The following is a 26341-nucleotide window of genomic DNA, read 5'->3' as shown; positions in this document are numbered from 1 at the left end:
ACTTCAACTTCAACGTATTTTTACTCGAACTTCAACTTCTTTTTACTTTAGCTTCTTACTTAGACTACTTTTTACACCCCTTCTTTGAAATCCATCTCTCAGTCATGCAGATCTGGGTAACTCACAGCATCACTGTCAGTGATGTCCACAATGACCTCATAGGTTAAAAACATTGTTATGAAGATAAACCAACACTCCCTAGGGAAATTTAGTGCCTTCACAGACAGACTGTTTATGCTTTGAAAATACTGTAAACAACATGATTTGGTGCAATTCATCCATAAGATATGGAGCATGTTACTTGGGACCAGGAGCTGCCCTCCACGCTGGAGACAGACAGCTTCACTGGATCTACTACAGGACACTGCTGAGCCCCTCAGCCAAGATGGTAATACCCCTGGGGAATCATATTTAAGAAATGGCAAAATGCTGCTGCATCTTCCCCTGCAGCTGATGCAGACACAACAAAGGAGCAGACATTTGAGATTCTACAGAAATCCATGCTGGAGTGGGTTTACCCCGAAGGACTGCAGTCCATTAACAGGATCCACTATGGAGCAGAGGAGATGTGAGAAGAGGAAGAAGCTGATAAAGGGTGACCACAACCCACTTCTCCATCTTTCCATACCAGTCAAGGGTTAACAGCAAGCAAAGCTGGAAAAGATGCGTTAAGTTGAGCTTGGAAAGGAAAAGGAACAGGGAAGAGTGATCTTTTTATTTTTATATTTTTTTCTCATAATTCAAATCTATTTTAACCAGTAAAAAACAAATTAAGTTTCCCCAAGTTGAGTCTGTTTTGCATGTGAAGGCAATTGGCAAGTAATCTCCCTGTCTTTATCCTCAGCCATTTGTTTTTTCATCTCATTTTCTCCTCCTGACCTGTTGAGAAGGGGGAGTGAAAGAGTGTCTGGAGGGGTGTTTGACCTTCAGTCAAGTTAACCCATCACAACTAGGAAGTCATAGCTTAAGTCATTACCAGAGCAGAGGAGGGCATGTGCTAGGCTGATGTCTATTCAGGGAGCTGCCCACCTCTCAATGTGACTGGTGCAAATATAAAACCTTTCACACATGACTAAACTGCTTGGCCATGTGATCTCTGTTGAAGATTTTCCAAGTAATTTATCCTGGTTCTTGGACTCTTAACTGCAGAGTGACAAGGACAGTCTTTCACTGCAGCTGAATTCAGCTGCTGAAAGGTCCTGTTTACCATGTACACACTTCTATCTTTTCCCTTGCAAGCTTGAGCCCACAGGATGAGTTGGCTGACACATTCACTTGATAGAAAATTAATCCTCTCTTCCCTCCCACATGCTGAGAAGTGTACTTTCTGCCATCAGTGAGCTGAAGCAACTCATCCTTCTGGGAAGCTGCATGAAGATAGATGATATAGGGGAAGAGGAGGAAAAAAGACTGGGCAACATGTCAAAGTTATATCAGAATATGTACAAAAGGAAAATGTACCTTGGTAAAGCCTGTAGAAATGCTTGGTGAACTTGCAGATGAATATTTTGTGATTTTTTTCTATCCCTAAAAATTAGCATCTACATGATATTTCTATGTTTTTTCATGTGCATTTGGAATGGAAATCCATCTGTAGGTGATATAAAAAACCAAACACCATTCGCTGCATAAGGGTAGTAGTGAAATCACATTTTTCTATTCCTCCAATTGCACTGAGAATAATTTTGCTTATTTACATGTCTTTCAGACCTAGTGTTGCAGTAAGTACACAGGCAGACTTTTACATCTCCAAGTGGGGAGAAGACTTACATCTGTCTGCAGTGGGTAGTAACTGGAACAAAACACCCTGTGAGTTCCACTCTTGTTGTTAAAAATGTGGGATAGCCTCAGTGCTTCCAGAGTAGGTGGCAAACACTAAATGATGTGATCAGTGACAGTTCTAACCTGAACTGAAGTCCAGAAAAAAACAATATTTTCATCTGAAGCAATATAGTAATAGTTAATTTCATAATTTAAGAAAATTAACCATTTATCTAGTTCATTTATGACCAGATTTTCTTCAAAATAACTTTCTGAATCTAAAATAATTTAATCTTATATCAACAAGATTGATAAATCAAATAAATATTGAAGCTTAGTAAAATTTCATTGATGCTTCCAGCAATAAGAGCACTAAGAGAAAAAAAAATGTCAGTTCCAAAAGCTGCTGATATGACTAATCTGTTCGGAATATGAACATTGGTTCAAAGAAAAACTTAAAATTTAAAAAAAAGGCTGATGATACAACACCTTTTTGTTTGCCAACATTTTCTGGAAGAAACACTATCCTGAAATTTAAAATTAGGGGCCCTGGTTTGTTAGCTGGAGTTTCTTTTACGCCTCTGGAAGGGCATTTCCTGGGAGAATACCAAAGCTTCTTGGATGAATAAAGGGCTCTAACTGGAATGGCCATGGATACTAAGTCTTTTAAAGTGGTGGGGTTTTCTAAGGATTAGGAAATTACTGTTTTCCTCAAGTGAGTAAAGAATTCTTCAATCAGGGAAGCTAGAGGAACAGGTGAAGTTTCCTGATGACATGTTGTCAACACCAGATCATCTAACACCTTTTCTTATTTTGTAGGACACAGGAGGGAACAGACTAGGAGGTAGGAAATGTCGCCCTGGAGATTCTGTAAAGGAGAAGGAGATGGAACTCACACATCACGCACTTATGTTGCATCACCTGCTCTTTATGTAAAAACGAAGCTGCACAAAAGCTGACATTTCTGGGAAGTTATCTTTTTAAATTTCTTTATAAATAATCAGCATTAGTGGGACATGCTCTGCCAAATCAAATATTTGCAGTTCTCTTCTTTATATCTCTTATTTTTGCATGTTTTCACTAAAAAACCTGAATGTGAATTTGGTCCACTAAAAATTAAGTTTGGCTTTTGTTGATGTCTTGAATACGTCAGGAGGCTCTGCAGCCATCAGCCGTCAGCCTTGTCCCTTCTCTGCGCTGTGCCGTGGACATTCCTGTGCCATTTGCTCCCTTATCTTGCTGATTGCTGATTCTGACCTTGCTGATAAGACTCACAGGCTTGGACCTGGACCTCTTTTGCCCCTGTGGATTCACATGGGCACCACAGGGCCAACTTACCCAAGCTTGTCTCCTCTGATGACTCCTGCCAGACTGCACCCTTGTTGGTGAGGACACCAGTTCCCCCTGCCTCACTCTCATCATTGGATTTAGCTTACATTTTTCTTCATGAAACTGCCCAGCCTTCCTGTGCACTGGTTTATGCTTGTTGTCATTTTGTTTAGGTTTATTTATTTACAATTATTATTCAGGAGAGAGCTGCTCAGCTGAAGCTAAAAGGTCAATTTATGGAGATTGAGTTCTTCTTATTCCCAATTCAGCAACTTAGCAAAAAGCTTATTAGATGCTTAGTGAATAAAGTATTGCTCAGTGGGGTGTTGATCTGCATTAAGTCTCTTATTAAAATCAGCTTTAGGAAAGAATGGAAAAACTTGCTATTTTTCTACAGAAAATGAAATTTCATAAACATTTGCACTGCAAAAATCTCTGGAGATTTTTGGCAAAATCTCCAAAGTTTAGTAGATATGTAAAATAAACAAAGTGGGTGGAAAAAATAAACAAACCTGGCATAAGATAAATTTGGAATGAATATAAATATTTTTTACTCTCAAAGTACAAGTACTCCATTGAAGACAAGGCAGTTGACATTTATTGTACAATAGGCATGAGCTGCACAAAGTCTAATATTTTACCCTAAATATTCTGAAAGAAGGAATAATCATGATGAATCAAAACAATGGTTAGTAAAAAGCAGTTGCCCTCCTATCACTGGTGATAATGATACACAGGGGTTTCTCCAAGCATCAGTACAGAACAGTGTAATGACAAACTTCACCTTTCAATATTTTTTTCCAGAGTTTTTTACAAATAAGCATATTTACAAGGATTGTGATCTTAGGACTGAGCTTCTGGATAAAACAGAGGATTCTCAGCTCTTGCTTTGTTTTATGCCAGCAGTTTGAAAAAGAAGCAGATCAAAACCATTCTGACACACTGCCACTGAATGAGTATTCTGCTCGTCTATGCTGTAAAGCTATCTAAAATATCAAAAAACTCTTTTTGATTTAAAAAACAAGGAAATTTTTGAGGGTTTGATGCTTGTGTGTTGAACAGGTCTTAAATACTTTCGGAGCAATAGGATGTTCACATGACCTGTTTTCATGAGGAAGCACAAGACAAGCTAAATAAATGAAACTTGTGGAGCATTAACAACATGATGCTGCTCCTCAGGGAATTCAGGAGAGCTAACATATGTTTCAAATCTAAACAACATTCCATGCGGCCACTACAGAACGTAAATTACAGCAGTAGTCCTGACCACAAGTTTGCTCAGCTCCTTGGCTGATGTGCCATTATGGCTGTGGCTGAGGTTTCATTAGCACTTTGTGCATCACAAAGAAATGCATATTCAGGGTTAGGCACTGGGTGGTGCCGAAGAGCTAGTTAGCAGGAAAATGTGAGGATCTTCAGCTGACTGATATTCACCTTTTCTTGCAGCCAATGGAGCAGGATTCGTTCTTCAAAGTAATTAATCTGGTTGCCTACACCGAACCAGGTACCTTGATTTAGTTTTCCTATTTCCAAAAGCATACTGAGATGAAGTGTAAAGTTGTATTTCTTTCTCTTATGTTTGAAGTTACAAATATACTCCTGTAAGTAAAACATCCTTTTCATATTACTTTAGCACTGGAGAGTTTCTAAACCTGACATTGTCAAATTTGAAATAAATGTTTTTGCAAAGTATTGTATTTAATCTTAGCATGTCTTTGACACAGACTATAGAAGGATTTTTTTTTTTCTGAATTGATTTTACATAACACAAGTGCAGGCAAACATTAGAGGAAAATAACGTGTTTAGTTCACCATCACATCAAAGCATTTTAACCACGGTAAATATACAGGTCTCAAACGCAGAGACCAAGTAACGATAACAAAAGAATTAACCTATTCAATATGTGTCATTTCAAATTACTTTTGTTTAGAGTGATTTCACTAAATAAATGGAAATATTCTGCTTTAAAAGAAGACAGCATTCAATAACAGCATTTGTAGATATTTACTCACTATCTTCAGTTTTAAGTAGTCTGAAAAGCTTTAGATTAGTCTGAAAATTGTATGCAGCTGCACTTACAGCTAACAGTTGTTTATTTATCTGTATATAACAGAAATAAAATCATACTTATCTATCTCTATTATGTTTCCAGGCCAATAACATTTTCTGTGTTTGTCTGAGGGTTAAATTATCTTCAGGATCTTCTCTTAACTTTATTTCTGAGGATAGGTGGTCTTTAGTGTACTGATATCAAATGTTTTTGAGTCTAATTTCCAGTAGTTGTTCAAAACAAGATTTCTCAAAAAATATTAATATCTTCATGACTTAGAAATCCATAACTAAAAATATTACTACAAAATTGGCCCAAGGAAAAGACTTTTAACACAAAGCTTCCATAGAGCTGTGGGAAGCTGCAGCAGTAGCTCTCTATCCATGCATTTGTATTAACAGAAGCCCATGGATCGCACCAGTTATCAGAGTACTGCCACAGACACTAATAAAAAAAAGATGCAAGTCAAATAGAAAAAAACCCCAGAAGAGTCAGAATGAATACAATGAAAGCAAAAGTGGTAAAAACTGTAATAAATAAATAAAGAAATAAACATCTTTGTCTTCCACACCACAAAACATATATAGCAAACAAAAAAAAAAAAAAAAGACTTCTAAAAATTTTTTTATCTAATTGTGCACATTTATTCCATTTGATGTATTTAAAGTTTTTTAATTCTCTCCACCGCCTAATACTATGCCTCTTAATATGCAAACTATAAACTACAGTACTTTGGGGTAATTAGCTAATCAATCAAAATAATTCTTATCTTACCCATACTCCTGTGGTCTAGGGAGGTCATTTTAATATTCTGCAAATACCTTCAAGCAAACCCCAGGGACAAATCAGGTAAAAAGCACTGTAAGCAGCTATTTCTCTGTAGGCATGTGCAGTGTTTATACTTTTTGGTAGGTTGATTTTATTGAGCCTTTGGAATATAGGGAGCATAAATGAGACATGTGCCACCATATGGTTTCTACGCAGGGGCAGGCTGCAATTAATGCTGCAATCTACAATTTGTCCCTTATTTCTGTGATTATCTATGTCAAAGCTAACTCATTTGCAAAGTGTGTATGTGACTATAAGCATAACAACTTCTGAGTTTAACTACTGGTTGTGCAGAATAAAGCCTTCATGTAATATATGCTCAGGAGCAGAATGGAGAAGAAATACTTACGTCAAAAAAGATGCAAAAATGCTGTGATATAGAACTGGTTTTTTTTCTTTTTCTTGGCCCTAAATCTAATACCCTAAATCTTGGTGGAAAATCTAATACTGTTCTAATTGAACAATCATGATTACATTGCACCCTTATATATATTATATATATGTAAGGGTGCAATGTAATCATGCATTATATTCATATTATATATAAATAGTGTGTGTATATATATATATCTCCCTATCACATATATTGCATTCTGCTATCTACTATTCTACTATCATATGTATAGCATACATAAGACAGTGGCCTGAATTCCTTAATTAAATCTTATGCTCTGATTCCAGTCATTGCATCTGCTGAAAAACTTCTGCGGTTATAAGCACATTTTTTAACAAAAATCACATGCAACTTGCAACTGGAAAAATAAGGAACCTAGATCACAATAGTATTTGTGATCTAGGACTGGATAATTCACAAAACCATTCTAGAGCATCAGAACTGATCATTTCATCAAGCCATGCTGAGATAAATATGCAGGTCCACTAAAGAGTGTTCTGTCTCTTTTTCACCTTATTTAAAACATGATTAGACAGCTACTGTAAGCAAGAAACCACTTCTCTCCCCTTTTCCCTGTAAAGAATACCCTAACATTCAGTACCACAAAAATTTAGATAACTTCATTATAAATTTCTCTTTCATTTTTACTTTAAATACAAAACCTTATTCTTTTATCTCCTTGGGTAATACTTTTGCATGCATTCCTCATACAAAAGCACCGGAAGAATCACTTTGGCAAACAGAGAAATACCATATATTAAAATGCTAGGCAACCAACCTTTCTTAGATCTTTGAATGAAAGTTGTTTCAAAATAACCTTTAACACTCACCAGTTACACTCAAACAAATATAAACAGAACTACACAAGAGAAGTTTCATGTGATAAATTAGATTCTATTGTTTAAATGTAAATGCTTGTTTATGCTGCTGATCAACATATATGATGTATTTATATGTCATTAAACTTTCACATGATACTGGTGAAATAAGTAGTTTGATTTTAGCAGAGCAGTTGGTATCTGAAGTCTTCTATATAATATTTTTGGCAAAAAAGATGTACAGAACAGTAAATGCAGCATGGTATAATTGTCTATATATGGGCTAAGCTGTGATGAAAATTAAAATGTATGTGAAACACATTCTTCTTGGGAATATTTGATGATAGGTAAAAGTAGGTTTAAAAAATTCCGTTTTTTTGGACTATATACTAGTTATTAATGTGGCATGATCAGAGTTTCCAACAAAGACACAAGAATAAAATGTATGACATTGAGGAATGTTCTGTTTAACTTTATTGTTTCAAATATTTTATGTTGAATGCAAAGTTAGATTTTTTTTTTCTCTTAGGACGTGAAAACATTTGAGTCTTTTCAATACTAATAGTAAAGAAATTTGCAGCAAAACTGTGTTGGAAGTGTATTTGCAAAGTATAAAGGTTGCTGTTAGCTGAAAAAAATAATAAAATGGTTTGTACTAGAATCCACCTTCAACATAACTCTATTGCAGATAATGAAGTTGTTCTGCGTTGACTATGTTATGTTGCCATAAGGCTGTTCTAAAATTATACACCTGCTTCAAATATGAAAACCAGTGTCAATAGGGAAAGAAATGGAGACACATTCACCACTGTTATATCTCCTCTGCCATCTGTGGAGAATTATGCTTATGTTTTTTGTAAGACTACTTAAAAATATTTTAAAAGTAGATTGTAGGACAGTAGGTTGTGGGTTAACTGAGTGGCAGCCAGGACAAATCCAAGCACAAGAATAATTGGGTATTCTCCCTTATGATTCAGCACTTCCCCCACCATTTGACTTTGCGTGGTTTAAAGACAAAGATTTCACTGGCAGTATGCTGCATTTGGTCAGTTTTGTTCAACTTTTCTGTAGAGCAAAGATTTAAACCCACTTAATATGCCTGCTCATCCCTTTCAGTTACAATGTTTCATTCATCCACTCAGTAAACATGCATAGGCTGATGATTATTTTTTCCAAAACACCTAAAATTAATGCTAAAGGACAGTTTTAAAGGTAATTTAAGAGTGCAGTATGGGCCAGTGATTGTATCATACAAGACAGATTCATACTGTCTCTTTATTTGTCACTACAAATTTAACCAAATGTACTTTTGGTCAATCAGTTGTATTTGGTTTTAATTCCTATTGGTTTGTTTCCTATGTATTGTATTTTTTAATTTCACAACCTAGATATCTCTGATTGAATAAAGCAAAAAAATCATATATCCATAACAACCTAGGTTACTATCAGTGTCTTGAGTAACAAAAATATTAATCCAATAGCTCACTTGCAGCAACAATTTGGTTTGATGGCTAAGTAAATAATGTTTAAATCTGAAATGAAATACCAAGGTTGATAGATTCTAACAATTGTTTGAGCAGAGTAATGTGCAAATGATTAACATTGGCAATAGTTTTGAGCACCCTGTACTGTAATTTCCCTAGCAAAGTTGGACTAATGTAAACAGAGAAAAATAAAGATCTAGACTGCCAACCTTCCAAAACAACTAAAAGTATCAGGGTTTTTTTAATTAAAAAGCTGATGAAACCTGATGCAATAACTGAAGCATAAGCTAGCTGGTCTGCAGGGCACCTGGAGCATGGTCTCCAGGGAACACGTGCCAACAAACCTCATAGCAACAAAACACTTGCACCAAGGCCTTCAGTTCTGGGCATGGTGAAAAACACACCTCAGCATTGAACATTTCCCTTTCTAAGTATGTCTCTTCACTGAGGAGTTAGTCTATTGGAGAATTTCCACTGACACCTCTTCTGCAGGAGAAAAAAGCAGAAGCAAGAGCAAAGCAATCTTTGCTTGCCCTTCACGGGAGCCAAGGCTTCACAGCAGTCCAGGCTTAGAGATTGTTGTTTCCTACAACAGCAGAAAATTACCAGGGAAGAAGAAAACCCTTGTGCAAAGTATCAAGTTGATTTACTGCAAATCAACAGAGGAAATAGAAAAGAACTAATTTTCAGCTGTTTCAGGGAATCAATTGGCCTCTCTCTAATAACTGAAGATCACATATTATTTTTTTAATTCACTGATATGTACAAATAAACGTGGCAGATTATTAAAATATTCAGAAGGTGAATAGAGTATCAGTCCAAGATAATATTCCCTGCAGCTTTTCGATACAGAAAACCATCTCTGCATAGTAACCACAGTAGCTCCCAGGAGTCCCCAGGGAAGCCAGGAAGTTACGACTACATACAACAAGCAATCCCTAGTTTACCTCTGCCTTGATTAATCCTGATCCAGAAAAATATTTAAAAAACAGTCCATTATTTATTTTTTTATTCATTGAAATTCTCAAAAAATGAGAAAATGAGAAGAAATTTTAGAAGGTTATTCCCTTCTTTGTTATAACAATGTTCTCAGAGATTGAAGGTTGCTGGGGTATTGGAAACTGTGAGTCTTCAGATATAAACTTCACCACAATACTAATCAGCCAATTGAAAACTTGATAAATGTTACACTTTGAAAAATTGCCATAAATCTGTTTCCCTTTTCAAGAACCATACATTTGTTTTATTCAGAAGCAGGTATCATTTAAAAGCCCATGCACAAGAGCAGGAAATCCATGACAAGTATTGCCATATCCTTTTAATGTATCAGCTCCTGGAAGCAGCTTATTTTAGTCTGTGATGATTTCCTTTTGCCAAGAGACAAAGTCCTTATCTAACAAGTCCCTTGCACTTGCTGATTTTATTTTGGATAGCTGTAACAGTGCCACAAGCTTCAGAGATATGTCTGACACCTACTGCCACCTTTGTATTATATATCTCTCTTATATATCTCTCAGGCATTGTTACATACCAAAGCTGAATGTGGCCGTGGTGTGACTTTTTACTTCTGTTACCAATTTATCTGCCATCTCTTTTTCTTTTTTTTTTTTTTTTCCTTGTCTTCATGTCCTTTAGTTTCCTATGAGCATGCAGCATCTATCTTTTTCAGACAGGGTTATTTACAAATGAGTCACTGCCCATCAGAACTCAACACTTCCTTTCTTTTCAGGCCTTTTTTAAAACTAACTTGTTTCTCTTGGAATTATTATAAATACTCAGAATTTTAGAGCTTTGGGCTTTTTATTCAGTTTGTCTTTTATAAATTTCCTTTTTTTGGTGAAGTTTTATTTTTACTTGGAAAGGAAAAAATAGTCTAAATAAAGTCCATGCAGAAATCTTGTTCGTTGAAACTCTTCTCCATGTATTAAATGCATATTTTGAGACATCTACACTAAGCAGGGGTTACTTCATTATTCTTCTACAGGAGGACACAGAATTACAATGTCACACCAACTCTGTATAAGGGGTCAACATTCTCACACCTTGCACTGCATGATGCACAGTAGGGAAGGACACAGTGTACCAATTAAGAAGGTACAGAAACCAAAAATAAAAGCAATCACTTTATTTTTTTTCCTTGTAATTGCCAGTATCAGGCTACACTGTGAGAGATGTCCTACTGCTAAAGAAGAATATGTTTAATCCAAAGGAAAATCAAAGATAGTTTGTTCAAATTTGCAAGTCACAGAGGAAAAAACAAAAAGGAAAGAGAAGAATGTTAGAAGTGATGATTATGTATGTAACAGAGGAAAAGATGACCAAGCTGTTAAATCATTAATTTTTTTCCTTCACTACAGAACACATTAAGTCCAGAAATATAGGCAGATATTCAACTTCTCTGCATCTTACAATAAAAAACCTAAGGTCAATAACAAATGATCAGGTTCAATAACCTAAGACAATACAATATTTCATGTGAGAAGATTTGAGCAACTGCAAAGTTGCATATGATGTCCAGTTTTATAACCATAGGCTTTTCAAATTTAAAAGAAATGTAATAAAATGCATATATTTTCATATTGAAAATGCACAAGGAAGAAGGTAGAGGAATAATGAGAAAGTTTCCTTACTCTTTTATGAAAAAACACACCTGTTTAATGCAAGCTTCAAGTATACAGACAGAGGGAGCCCATGCTTTAAACACAGGATGCTTTCAAAACATCAATTTGTAGATTTTATACTACATAATAGAAAAAAAAGACACACCAACACAATATATGCCTTTTCTAATCAGTCAACAGATACAAAGAATTATTTCATGTAAGAAACATGATTTATGAATCTCACAAAAGTCTAAATATCATGCACTCTCAAAACTATTCTAATGGTTTTATGTCTGCCTGGATAGTAATAGACACGACATCTCCTCTTCATAGCCTGACCTCCAAATTACTGATTCCTTACCCTGACTGCTTTGGTTTTATCCTGGATATCTGGTAGCATTTCAAGCCTTTTTTAAAAGAATGTCTTTTGTAATATCTTTTTGGAAAGATTTAATTATGTAGCACTTTATCTGCTTCTACTTTGAGTTATCATTCAGAACTAAATCCTTCATGTCTATTTTTTTTTTTTCCTGGGGGTTTGTAAATTTAATGCTGCACTAATTCAGGCTTTTCTTGAGCTGTTATTTAAATCACAGGCTAAGAAGAGACAGTCTTTTGATGCTTAGCTTTTTCTCTCTAATCTCTATTTTTTTCTCTCTAATCTACATGTAGAAAATATGTTTATTACTTACTCATTTATTTCTTTCTTGCACATAAAACATTACAAGAAATGTATATATAGAGCTCCATTCCTCCAGTGTACATGTCCTCTCCCACTACAGAGGATCCTGTGACCTTCTGCCTGTCAAGAGGCACATTTGTTTTCTTTTTATTTTTTTTCTGATGTAGTACCATTCAAGCTTCAGTCACAGTAAACAATCATCTCTTTGCCCTCATTCTTGAGAGGTCCAATGTGATTTCATTACCACTGCCCGGAATTTGTTCCCCACACCAGTTATCTGAAAGAGGAAAATTGATACCAGACTGTAGGCAAGACAAGGTTTTAATTTCATCCTTAATACAAAGAAATGAAGATTTTAAAATAATTATTATCTAATTTGCATCACATGCTAACAGAGATGCTTGTCTTGTTTCTATATGAGTATTCAGGGGCCATTTTGAAGTGTCTTGGTGAAATTAATTGTAAACTCAATTGACAGCTGGCTCAGTAAACACCAGTTTTAACATTATTAAGGCTGCATATTGTTTGTTTGAATGAATTCACATTAAAAATAGATTTTTCTGACCTTATGAATGAACCATTTGTTTAGCAAAAATTACCAATGATCATGATGAAATTATTTATACCCATAAGCAGATACATTCTCAGACTCTGAAGGCTATACTATGTAAGTTATTTGGTGATGCTAAACCTTAGCTTCTACTCTCAGATTGTGAGTAAAAGGCAGAGACATTTTTGGGAGGAAACCATGAATCCATACAATATTTGAAATTTTGATTTTTCTTTCATTCTAAAAGAGATAACATGGCAGAAATCACAATGTAAATATTTTTATAAAGTCAAAATATTTGTGTATTAATGAAATATTTAAATAAACTATGAAAATATTATAGTATGAATATATATAATTTTAATTAGAATTAAATTAGTTTTCTTTAAAAATCCATTATTTTAATATTAAAAAAGTGGTCACACTTCTTTAAAAACTTAAGTCATTGAATGCTTTTTTTACTATCAAAACATATTCATAAAAACTCAGCCACATTGTTGTTCACCTAAACCAAAATTACACTGCTTTTATAGAGTTATTTTAACATAATACTCTCTCATTTAAGAAACAAAATATTTCCAAGGGCTAGAGAGTGAATTTCATTCCAATATGTAATGATCTTTTTGTCTGGGGCAAAAGTCAGCGTAGCATTTTTATTGGTATAATATTTCTGGGGCAGAAATTCAATAACAAGGGAACCAAGTTTCTCAGCTATGAAAGCTGTCTGTCTGGAGACATGCTATTAAACTATGCTTGAGCTTTCTGTTTACTTTGGAGATATTTATAGTTATGGCTAAGCATTTGCAGCTTGCACTTGCTAAATATTTCTAAAATGCAGTTGCTGTAATAGAGAGCACAAATCATCATAGCTTCAGTGGTATTGTTTTTCCAAAAAATAAAAAGCAGACCAACAGAGGATTTTGTTGCTGTTCACTTTTCTTCTACATCTTATTCTTCAGCGTCCTGTTGCTTTATAAATAATGCATTGATATCACTTTTTATAAAGGTGTATGTATTCTCCATTATGAAAGTACCTGAACATGCCATACATGAAGGCTTTTATGCTCACAGATCCCTTTGACGTGGAAAGCAAACCCAATGTTGCCATAGAGCTGAGAGCATCTAGTTTGCAGTGGAGAATGTACTTAGGGGTTTTTTTTCTAAATGCAGTGCTACAGCTAATCTCAAAGATATCCCATTCAAGGTCCTGTATTGCAAGTGCACAGTTTAATTCAAGGACTGGTTAAAATGTCCTTCAGGCCATGGAAGAATTTGTATGTTCATGTAGGCAACAAGGCAGGGCCGGGAAGGCAGGCAACAAAAGTCCTGAAGAAGAGGACATTACCATTCTGGTCATTCCATTCACAGAGACATGGATATAACCCAGCCGATCTGTTGATGGTCAAGGACCACCAGGAAGGGGTCAGTGGAAGATCAGTGGAATAATTTCAGACCTCCCCAATGCAGGCTGCCAGTTTTACTTAAGCTACTGGACACTACTGTGTTTTTATCAAGATAATTAAAATAATAGAAATATTTTCATATGAACAAACAAAGAATGAAAATCCAAAGCTTGAAGAGGTATTGGTATGCAAAAAAATCGTTCAAGTCAATCCATAACACCTCTAAAATTACAAAATTAAAACCATAGGCTACAAAATAACTGATATGGTTTAAACCCATTTGGTAACTAAGTATCATGCATCCACTTGCTCACTGCCTCCCACTTCAACTCAGCCCCCTCTTGGGGAGGACAATCAGAAAGAACCAGCAGAACTTGTGTGTTGAGAAAAGAAAGATTTAATAATGGAAGCACAAGATCATAATAATGTTATTATTTATAATAATAAAATATTCTAATAATTTTAATAATACTAATTTTATTGATAAGAAGAAGGAGAGAATGTGAGGGGACACAAGAGAAGTAAGAGAAGAACAACAGAATTGCTCACGATCCAGTGACTGATGCAGAGCCTGTCTCTGAGCAGGAATTGACCCCATCTGGTTACCTCTCCTAGTTTATATACTGGGCATTTTGTCCCTTGGGAAGGAATATTCCTTCAGCCAGTTTGGTTGAGCTGCCCCAGCTGGGCTTCCTCCCAGCTTCTTGTGCACCTGCTCACTGGCTGAGCAAGCACAAGACACTGAAAACTCCTGGATTTAGAGCAAGTCCTACGTAGCAACAACCAAAGCAATATTCTAATACTGAATCAAAACCACAGCACAGTACCAGCTGCAGATAAGTCTGTTCCAGCTGAAACCAGGGCAATGACTCAAATCACTTGAGATAGTGACAGATAGCCCCTTAAGTGACCCCCGACATTTAAGTGAGTATTTCCCTGAAATGCAACTTAACGTTTGCAGGAAAACTCCTAGAGAAGAATTTCCTGGTTGAAAAGCTATTTTAAAAGATGAGTGGGACAAAGCAAGATAAAAAACAGGGCTACCCCTAAAAGGATTAAATGTCAGTGTAAGAAAGCATTGCTTGTATCATGTTTTGAAGCTGCTAAACTTTGGAAACCAAAAAAAAAAAATTAAGGATTCCACCTACATTGTTCAGTGCAGAGAGGGCCATATTTTACAGCATTGGGCTGCTCCTAAGTAAAATTTATTTTAGTCCTGAGATTGCCTTCCTTTTAGAAAAGGGAATGAAAACTTGAAATCAGAGAACAAAGTCGAACAAATATTGTGGAAAGGAGACAGGATCAAAAAAACAAGGATATTGGAAAAAAATGGGAAATTCAGAAATTGAATGACTGTAACCAAATGGACTGAGAGGAAATGAGGTGCAGAAAAAGAACCAAAACCTGCCAAAATTATTCTAATTCAAATCTTGAAATCAGGGAAGAAATGTAAATAAACACGGAGGAGAAGACTTGGAAGAAATGAAATGCTAAAAATACATATGGGAACATTCTGAAACCAAGTGAATTGGTTTCAGAAAGTGAATGGGATGCCAAGAAGTGCAGGGAAATGGACCAAAGCTTGCCTAAATAATCCTCATTGAAATTGCAAGATTTCATTCCCTTTCCTGAGAGGCAGTTCAGGTATCTGAGATGGCCACCTCCAAGGGCTGCTCAGGTCCTTGTTGGAATGGATCACTACAAAACTAATATCAAAAACCATTTCAATTCTGCTTGACCAAGAAGCTAGATGTCATAATCTAACATGTGCATTTGATGTACTGAAAGTCTGGAAAACACCAATAATCTCGTATTCTCCTAAAGTAGCATCCAATAATTTGTCTCTTCATGACAGTGTGATTCCTTCTAAGGACGGGCTTTAGCTCTTCCTGCACAACCAGCTCAACCAAAGGACAAAACCCCTTAGAAGTGTATAGGGAGAGTTAGACATCTGCTCTCAGGATTTACTGAACCTGAACTTTCAGGATTGTTTTCTAAATGTTATAACTCTTCAGTAGAATATTGTACCTTCCCACTGTTATTTTTTCTTTTATCTTTTTATGGTGAAAGATATGAATGTCTCATACATATTGGAAGTTGTTTTCAGTATTACTAAATTGTTTATTAGCTTTTCCCTCTGAAATCCCAATAATATACTTTTAAATAAAATTTGTCTTCTGTATACAGTTGATAATACTATGATCAAAATAAAATGGTTTATCTAATAAACATCTGGACATGAGTGACAGTGAAAATAGACCTTGATAATAATTTGAAAAATGAAGGCTCTTTTGAAGTTCTAGGCTACAAAACAGCTATCTCAAAGAGTTTCAACTAAATATTTCTTTTCAAATAAACTGAAGGGTTAGAGGAGGGCAGGTAATAGGTCTTGTCAAAAGCTACAGTACACTCGGCTACCTTGTGTTGAATTTTACAATCTTGGAATTCCATATAAACACCAGGATATATCTGCTCAGCTGGAGCATATTCCTCCATTGCTACTTAACTCTTCCAGGTAAGATCTTGGTTGTACACATTGTAAGGCAGGTGTGGCAGGGTAATAAATAAGGGACTTAAATCCATTTCTGTGCATGGTAGGGGCATGCATACTTCAGATGGACATATCTGGAAACCAGGTGGAAGAGCCTGATATCTGGGTTTTTGGTTTGTGGCTGTAAGGAGGAATTACTGGTGGGAAGCATTAACATCTGCAGCCACAATACATGGTTACTCACGTTTCCTTTCTTCTCCTGGGGTGCTAATCATACAGTGTACCTCCCAAGCCTGAGGGTGTCTGGCCTCCAGGTCACCACAAAAGGCCAAAGCTATTATGCAGGAGCAGAGCCTGAAGAGCAGACCAGCGGGATTTGTGGGGATGAGTCATCTCCCATGGAAGAACTACATAGGAACTACCCTATGACTTTCAGTATTGAAGGTGACTAGCATCAAAGGAACTATATGCAAATAATAGAATGTAGTGGGTTTGGTTCACCAACTCTAGATTTCCCAGCCAATGCAGCAATTAATGTGGTGGTTTTCAGTGCTGGCCAAATGCCAGCTCACCCACTAGAATATACTTACTCATTTCCTGCTGTGAGATAGGATTAAAAGGAAGGCAAAGCAGGCTCAAAACTTTAAAGGATATAATGAAATCTTTATTAACAGTAATGGAAAAACATTAAAAAAAACATTATTAACAGTAATGAAAAAAAGAAAAAGAATAATAAGAATTAGAATAAAACTTTTATAACACTTCTCACCCCATAACCTTCTCTTTCCCACTCACAATGTACAGAAACAATTCAGTCAGTTTATCACTTCTAGAACAGTCTTTCTGCAGTTCACTTAAGGAGAGGAGTTCCTCTAGTAAAGTTTTGGAGACTTCTCCACAAGAAAACAGTTCTCTCATGGCTTTTAATAGCAGCAGCCCAGAAAAAGTCTGCAATTGTGAAGTCCTTCCCATTTTTCACAGAGTTTCCCACAGCTGTGTTTATGGGCCATGTCAAGTTATGAGATACTATTTTAAGAATGAGCTGTTCAAAAACAAATGTTCTCTTTATCTCAGAGATAACCTTCATCTCTGGGAACAGAGGTCCTCTCCTCTCCCTGGGGCACAGGGTCTTCATTACTCTTCTCTCGCTCTGTTCAAACTTCTTATTAAATTCACAGCTATTTCAATATTTGCCTGCTTCAACACAGGTTTGAACAATCCATCCCACCATAATTCTTCAATGCATTATAGGGAAATAAAAAAGTCTGATGGATTAATTAAATTCTTCCCCATAGATTTACAAGAGGATTTTAGCCCCCAGATCAAGACTTCTCCTCATCCCTCCCATCTAGGACTCAACTTCCTCTTCACTGACTTCAGTGTCCTCATGTTGGTCCTATGTGCCTACACTTTGTCTTTTTCTCTCACTCCAGGGAGAATTGAAACAATGAGAGTAATTATCTCTCCCAGGGCCTGCAGATAGTTGCCCTACTGCAGCAGGGCTCAGTAGCTAGTGGCCAGGGCTGTTTTACAGTGGAGGGTTCTGTAGTGGCTTCCATGGGGCTGCGCCAGGATCAGCTCCGCTGGGCCAGGATCTCAGCAGCCATGCCAGAACTCGGCAGCTGGCACAGGCAGGGGCTGATGGCTTCTCCTGCCCTTTGCCCGGTGTTTGTGGGTGATTCTCAGTGCTGGTAGAATCTTGGCCAAGCTGGCCCAGCTTGGGGATGCTTTCTGCACGGGCTGCAGAGCCACCTCTGTTATTTTCAGAGGTATGAGGAGGGCCAGGACCTCCGCAGCCAGGCTTGGACCCAGCAGCCGATGGCATTCCCTGCCCCTGCCCTGCAGCCACTGAGGCCCAGCCTGGCCTGGGCCCTGTGGTCTCCTCTCCCTGTGCCTGGCAGCCGATGGGACCTGGCCCCGTGGCAGAGCTTGCCTGGCCCAGCATGGCTCGGCCGAGATGGGGGCGGTGAGGGCCAGGCCGGCCATGTTACCTGCTCTCAGGGCAGAAAAGGAAAAGGCAGCATTCCTGGGATTTTTAGTTTTTAACATGAGTGTTCACAGAGCCATGAAATAAATAGGGCAGGAGATCTTTCTCCTTTTTCATGCCTTTATTAAAAATCAGTTCAAGTGGGAAGAACCAATGGGTTGCGCACAAGCCGCCACTGCTCTCGGGAGTGGCACAGAGGAGGAGAAAGAGTGCAGCTGTGTCCACTGCTCTGCGGACAGAGTTGGGACTTCCATCCTCACCAGGGCACCAGGAGATTCCTGTTTTTTTTCAGTTTGTCATTCAAGGTTCTCTTTCTTGCCAACACCTTTTAGATTACGGTGAGAGGTAAAAAGGGTCTTAGCAGGCACTGGAGTCTGTTCCTCACCTCTAAACATCACTTAGATCTCTTAATTCCATGGTGGCTCAATTTTTAGGGGTTTTTCCTGCTAGATTTGGTGAGGGGTTTCCTCATTTGCACGCCAACCCTGATATCACCTTCTCCTCACAGTCCCGGGTGCCATCTTCCAGGAAGCAGCAGGGTGATACTCGACAAAGGGGGATTTCGAACCATCAAAAACAGGTAATTAAAGAAAAACTATTAACAATGGGTGATTGCAACATGAAATTATTAACAACAAATAGTTAGAACTCCAACTTAGCAGCAATTGGTTTAACCTGTTAATTCTGCAACCTTTAAAAAAAATGGACAACTTTTCTGCTCATAACAGCTGTATCAGCTTTCTCAGTGGTTTAACAGATTGCTAATTCTCAAAGCTAATTACTGATTGTTTTTTTGTCAGACATGGAGGAAACTGCTAGCAGCTTCTCTTAGAACATCATTTTTGTGATGCAAAACCAGCATATTGAAAATAATTGCTGTATTCTAATACAATGAATAATCAATAGCATATTAATATGAAATTAAATATATAAATCTAAGTATGTTAATTAGAAAGCATTATTAATGTTTTCCAGGTGTGTTTTCTGGATTATGTCATCACTTCCTTTCTTCAAGAATTACACCTATCTTGGATTACTATTTCAGTCTTCTTCAGCATTTTATGAGATGAGCACACCACACATAAGGTGCACAGACATAATTTTAGCCTCCCAAAACCTATCTTTGCTACAGAATTCCTGCTGGAAATGTGAGGATCTTTTAGGGTAACAACATGTAAAAGACAGAAAATATGTCCCCATCACCTCATCCACATATAAAATCTGACTTCAAACAAGATTTTCTCTACACATCAATCCCTGCTTTTTACTGCAAATGCTAGAGCCAATGTCACTTTCTTCCTCTCATCATCAATAGCAAAGTACAGAGGTCTTGCCCCACTATCTCTCAAACAAACAGAAGATTTTATCTAGGTGAAAAGAAACCAAGCAGGCATAGTCCTGAAAAACAGTGCCTTGTTTTGCATTCTAATCCAACAAGGTAAAGATTTCTTGCACGCTTCAATGGCTCGGCTTAAAAAGTGTATCTGCAAATTGGAAACTTTAGGTAATAAGAAATTTAGAAACTTCAGTCTCCAATGTCTCCTGTTACCTAATTTTATCTGTGTGTATACCAGATATTCATACATGCAGACACAATATAATCTGGAGGTACAATTAGAAATCAAATATCTGTGGGTGAGTTTCATTTTTTTTTCCATGTAATTAGCCTTCAAACACACCTTGGGTTTTTTTTTTTCTTTAGGTATTTCACTGTGTGCCGCTCAGTTTACACTTTCCACAGGAATATTTTAGTGGAAGCTTGCTCACCACCCTTCAGACACATTAAACAGAAAGAGGAAATAAATCACTCTTAAGTGGTAATTAAATGCTCAAATAATGGGTTTGAGCATTGCACATGCACAGCAGCTTGCTGCTTGGAAAGGCTAGTGAAAAGCTAAGCCATCAGAGCAAAACTGTGAGCTGGAAAAGCAAACGCGGATCCCCGTGGTTTCAGTGGCTGCAGCTGTGTGAGTGGAGCAGCAGGCCAACAGGCAGGTGGTGCATGGTGTGTCCTGCATGCACCTGGGGAAAGCCAAACAGCATATTTTCCTTTGACCAAGATATTTACAGAAAAGGCAAATCTGGGAATCTTAAGATGCCCTCCCTGCTTGTTCCCAACATACTGGAAGAAAGGCAAGATTATTAAACAAACTAACTTAGCGTATGGTCCTTTGGAACCATACTGTTAATGATTTTTATCCTGGAAATCAATTAAAAGGCCTCCATGTACTGGCTGATTGCTCAGGCTGGAAGGGTTGGTGGTGCATATTGTTTATGATTATTAGCAGTGTTCAGTATTTCTTGTAGTGAAGTCAGTGGAGTAACAAAACTTCAGCACAATCATGAGTGCATGCACTATGATCTTGAAATTTTTAGTAGGAATGAAGCTCTCATTAACTTAAGAAATAATTACATATAATGAGAAGAAACGTAGAGAAAGTGTGACAAAATACTAACAAAATGTAGATTCTTATACTGACATAATGTATTAATTTGTGTCCATTTTATTTTGATGTGGATAATTGTGACAATTCATTGCATTAGCATCCAAATTATTTGGGGTTTTTGTCAATAACAACCATGATCAATGACCAATCTTTGTCTTACAATAAAAATATTAGCATACGTTACTGAAGTTTAATTCCACCAGATTTTTTCCTATCACCACTTTGGCAAACATGATGGTGATTGGATTTTCTATGCCCTTACTGATGCACCAAAGCATTTTGGTGAATCATACCACAGCTGATTTATGTTATGACAGTCTCTTTCCATAGAAACACTTTTCAGAGTCTTATATATGGGTAGCTCTTTCTACATATTGTCACAAAAATAATGAGAATTAAATTAAAGCTGCTTTAGTAATTCATAAAGAAATTACATTTACCAACTTTTTTCTCAGTTCTTAGATTATCCCTTCAAGACCTAGCACTTCCAATCATGAGTAGATCAGCATGAGATAAATGCCAAGTGATTTTCTAGAAAGCAGTGTGACAAGCACAATGTAAGCCCATTTTAGGTGAAATGCAACGGTATCATTCAATGTAAACTCTCTGACTCCCAGTGCCCACACTTTTCCTGTTATTCTGTTGAAAAGCCTAAGCACATTTCCTTTCAACAATTGGCTATAGTCACATTTTGTCTGCCTTTTCTGAAGGGCATTGAGTCCTGGCTGTTAAAAGGCATATAAAGAGATATAAGCATCTAGGCTCTTGTGTCTTGAGTATGGTAAAGGCTCCAGGTCAGGCACCTCTGCTCAGCTCAGGCAGAGCGAACCACAGCCAAAGATGGGCACTAACAAAGGAGGCCCTGAAGCAATGTGGTACTGGCACAGTTAAAGGATGGCTTTTGTTGTTGTACACTTGCTTAGCAGAAGGTATCTGGGCTTAACATTTACTTTATAGGTGTTGTCAAAATATTAGAGAAGAGCAGCTCTACTTAACCTTTTGCAGTGAGACCTGGGTTTATGCTGTCTGCTTTTTGAGCTGTTTCAGTACAAGCCATCTCTGAAAAGAAAATAGTGTGAGGCAAAGTGGAAGGGTTCAGGAGAAAAAAGCTCATTTCTTTAGCAATACTTATCTTGTACATAGCAATGTGCAAATGCAACCTTGTTAGCACAAACCCCAGTTTGACTCCAAGAGTGTTTAAAAAGTTTTTGCTTTTTTCATTTTTTTTCAGAATTGTGACATTTAAAACATGTATATACCAAGCCACATATCCACTTTTTAAGCAAGTACTTTCATTTCCTATTTTGTTGTTGAATGGAAAGAAGGTTAGAGATGTATGAAAAAATGTGAGCAACCAGAAAGAGTTCAAGGTTTCAAGATGGGCTCAAATTCAGTTAATGTGTGTTCATCTAAGCTGTGTATTCTATCCTACTTTATGGTTTGGGTAGCAATATAGTGGCAGAATTATTTAAAATAATATGATTTAGAGATCAAAGCTCTTGATAAATTTTTCTTTGAAGTTGTGTTTATTTATAAGCTTTACACAATGTTTCTTAAAAAAAGGGATATATTTTACCATATAACCATACACAGTGTTTGTACCTCAGAATAGGGATTTCAGACAGATCAAAATATTAATGATTTTGATTTACTTCAAACGAAAAAGATCAGAATTAATTTCTCAAAATTTACACATTGGGAACCAAATAAGGCATGGAAATGTACTGATTTTTTGATGTATATTGTGGAAGAATAATTAAGAATAATTCATATTTCGAGCTTTCAGAGGACAACATTTGCATTTCAAGAAAATTAATATTAATAAAATGTTTTGGAGTTATTTATTTCTATATTTATTTATTTTATTTATTTTGCAGCCCAAAAAGTAAGGACAAAATTAAAAAATGCAGATAGCAGGAAGTTTTGTGTGTTAGATTTACTCCAACACAACTGAGGACCCGCAATGATTGAGTCTGTATAATTACATGCTGACTCCATTGTAACCAGCAGACTACCTTAGACTGTGACTTCTAAGCAGTGATTAGTCCCTCTGTGTACTCCACACATCCCAGCAAAGTGATGAGTTGTCCTGTTCTTACATTCATTCAAGGTTGCCTTGGCAACCATGTGATAAGATGGTTCCATAATGTCTGTCCAGCTTTTTTCACTACAGCATGAGTTTAGAGATTAGACAATTTCAAAAGATGGTTTTTCCCCCTAGGGCCCACAGTCTCAGTATAAATTTCTTCCTGTATCAATAAACTTGCTAGTCTACTTGTTAACAAATCAATGTGTTTATGCTGTTACTTCCCATATCTGTATGCAGACATTGATTCAACTGCTCTGTATTTCACTGAGTGCATTTACTAAATACTTATTTTTAATGTAGCTTTCTCAAATTTTGTTAGACCGTCACTTTCTGTGGACATGGTTGCCTCTGTTAATTCTAAATCCTGTTTGCCCCTAACATTAAAACATGTAAAAATATTATATAAATTTTAAGGAAGACACAGATGATAAAAACCTAGAATTATTTTATTCAAAATTGGTATAGTAATATTATCAAGTAATATTATTTGATAATTATTTGATATACTGACATGCAGAAGACGGATTTCAAAGACAGCGTTTTCTGATGCAATGCCTGAAACTAGGCAGCTGAAGAGAGGAGGAAAATAGAAACTGTATTATTGTCATCAGTGAAGTGCAATCAGTGAGTCAATCAGTGTCATCTGTGAGTTCAAACAAAAGTATAGACAGGACACATGTCATGGAACCTGGAACACTAAGAAATGTAATTGGAGGCTGTACCTTCTAGGACACCAGACAGTCCATTTTGAGGTTTTCTTCTTTGAGGTTTCTGTGGTTGCTGATGAAGATCCAATTCACACTGCACATTAGTAGAACAGGAGTCTATCATCAGACACAAGAGAAATTCACTGAAGAACCTCTCAAATGTGCTGCTTCTATTTTTACACCACGTTCATGGTTTCAAATACTTCTACATTCATGGAGGTTAAAACCTTGCAAACAAAATTATTCTAGCCTGTCACAGACCTGCCTGATCAGTCAGGAAAATCCAGGTCAGTGCCTGCAGACTGACCCAGAGTAAACTTCAGAGTTGGCATCCAGCAGGTGTTTCCTTGAGATCTGGCATATCTGCTTCAGTTCTCAGAGAAAATGGGATTATTCAGGGTGAAGATGAGGGGATCCTTTGAAAAGTAAGTCTATATGGGAAAAAGTAAAATTTCATGTGCTTCCTATTGACAGTAAGAGAAGTATTTGCAGTTGCTGGTTTTGTGAACTGTTTCTTTCAGTAGTGAATCAGTCATAAAATTTTTATGGCAAATTATTTTGATCACATTATTTTAAAGTACTTTCATTTTCACTTCTTGTGACCTACATGAATCACCCTTTTTATTATGTTCACTCATCTTTTAAGTACCACTTACAGCATTTTCTTTGTCGTACCTGATAAAAAAAGGGGGGGGGGGGAAGATACTTGAAAAGCGTGAATTCTGGACATAAAAGCAGGTATCACAGAAAAAAAAGAAATTCTTTTACAACTCAGGGTCTTGGGCACTCTTTTTAGCATTTAATTTTGAACTCTAAGAATATCTCAATCAAAGTAAGCTGAGGTCAGTTTGTCAGCACTGAAAACATTGTGTCATGGTCCTGTGAAGACTCAGCTGGAACATTTAAAAAGAGGAGAAGAGAGAAAATGTCTTTTTCTTCTCATTCATTTGTTGTTTAAAAGAGACTCTGCTGACTCTATGTAGTAGTGAAACTTAGAGAAGTAGTATTAAAAGCTTGGATTGCAGCCTTCCGAGTTTTGAGCGTGTTTACTGCATATGGATGTAGGAAAATTTTACTTATTCATGCGTCTTGATAATTACATATTCCTTTCTGCTCTAAAGTCAGAAAGGCTCACCAGAATTAATGATTTTACTCTCTCAATTCTCAAAAAAAATAAAACAGTTACATATTTTATTTAAAACAGAAAGTGAGCAAGGTCTTGCTATTTTGCATTACAGTGCAAAATAAAAAGTATTAAGCAACCTCTTTCATAGTCATTTAACTTTTCATTCCTAAAGCCATAATTCATTTAAGTTCCAGATCAGCTTGAATGGCCATTGTCACAACAGGCATAGTTTTGCCTTCTACAAATTATAGTTCTATATTTAGTACTCAGTTGTTTTAGCAAATTAGTAAAGTTTTCATTGTCCTTATTTTTTTCCTATTTCTTTTTGACATGCTAATTTATTAGCATTTTATTTTCTTTTTATTGACAAGGACAAGCTAATTTTCAGCCTCCTTTTTGCAAACAAAAATAAAGCTCCAGGGATGTATTTTATATTATTATTTTAATGCCTCAGTAACCATTTGACAAGTTGTAAAGTGGGAGTTAAGAAATGCTGAGGCTGACAAATTCTGCTATAAAATTAAATGTGTAAGAAATTTCAGTGTCTGATTTGTAAGGAGAGAAGGATACAGTCTTGAAATAGACTAGGTGAAGCTACACCCACTCAAGTGCACTAATATGGTGCAGCACCCTGAGGAGGCACTCGTTTGTCTGTGCTGAAATAAGATAAAAGCTAATTTAAGAGCAAGGACTAGAAGAACTAAGGCCTACATTAAGGGTTTCAGTAACCTGAACAAAAGACACATGAGAGCTTGAATTTCAGTGTTTTGACCTGAGATAGTAGATAACTTCAAAACTTTATGCAGCATGCAGCTTATCACAGCCTCAATCTCTGCAGCTGTTGCAGAACCAACACTGCTGTGCTTTTTTTGATTTTAGAAATGGGTCAATGTGCAGCATTCTCTGTTGTATTGCACAGACATGTTCTACCTTCACTTTCTCAGATCTCCTAGAAAATCTAAAGAAAAAAGAGACTTTCAAAGACAAAATTAGTGCCTTAATTAAAAAAAAAAAATTGTAGATTCTACTTACCTATCCTTTCCACAGGTAGTATTAGAACTTTTAAGTTGTTTTCTTAAAGATCTAGAGAAAATGTTTCAGGTTCAAATGTTCTAGCATTACACGTGCATATAGGAATTTTTGACATTACTAGTTTTAATAAAAATTAATTTTAGTCGTGCTAGAAGGTGGACTAATAAACTTCCGAGGTTCTTTCCTACAGTGTACTTCTATGGTTATATGAATTTGGAAAAACCTGAAAAGTTCAGAAGCCTTTGGTCTTGAAAAGATCAAGATAAAAATTACATATGCAATGTTTTCAGATCTCAATAGATAAGAGATCTGATTTGAAAAATAACAAGCAGGTTTTTTCTGCTGTTTATTGTAAGAAAACAATTTTTTGTGTCTGTGTAGCAATTCAACAATCTCTGAACTTATGTATACTACACAGAGTTTTCCTTTTAACAAGAAAGACATCTGGTTCTGCTAATTTAATCTTGAAATATTTCACAGCAGTCTTTGTTATGACAACCAAAGGAAATCCCAGGTCGAAAGTTATTGAGCTGCTTATTGTGGGGTTGAAATTTTATCT

General features: G+C 36.4%; 1 long non-coding RNA gene across 2 annotated transcripts in view; it reads left to right on the top strand.

Annotated features, from left to right (window-relative positions):
• The window catches only part of LOC113458727 (uncharacterized), a 105444-nt gene that overhangs the window by 27386 nt on the left and 51717 nt on the right, over positions 1–26341 (top strand). Inside the window, exons 3-4 of one of the 2 annotated variants that reach the window (XR_012581916.1) lie at positions 1709–1809; positions 2581–4594. This is a non-coding gene — a long non-coding RNA (uncharacterized LOC113458727). Of the gene's footprint in view, positions 1–1708; positions 1810–2580; positions 8670–26341 lie in introns of those variants that run through there. The other variant, XR_003379250.2, reaches the window with a different exon arrangement.

This window comes from Zonotrichia albicollis, chromosome 1, assembly GCF_047830755.1.
Source record: "Zonotrichia albicollis isolate bZonAlb1 chromosome 1, bZonAlb1.hap1, whole genome shotgun sequence".
Lineage (NCBI taxonomy): Eukaryota > Metazoa > Chordata > Aves > Passeriformes > Passerellidae > Zonotrichia > Zonotrichia albicollis.
The sequence above is the reverse complement of the archived record's forward strand: the minus strand, read 5'-3'. Positions and strand labels throughout refer to the sequence as shown.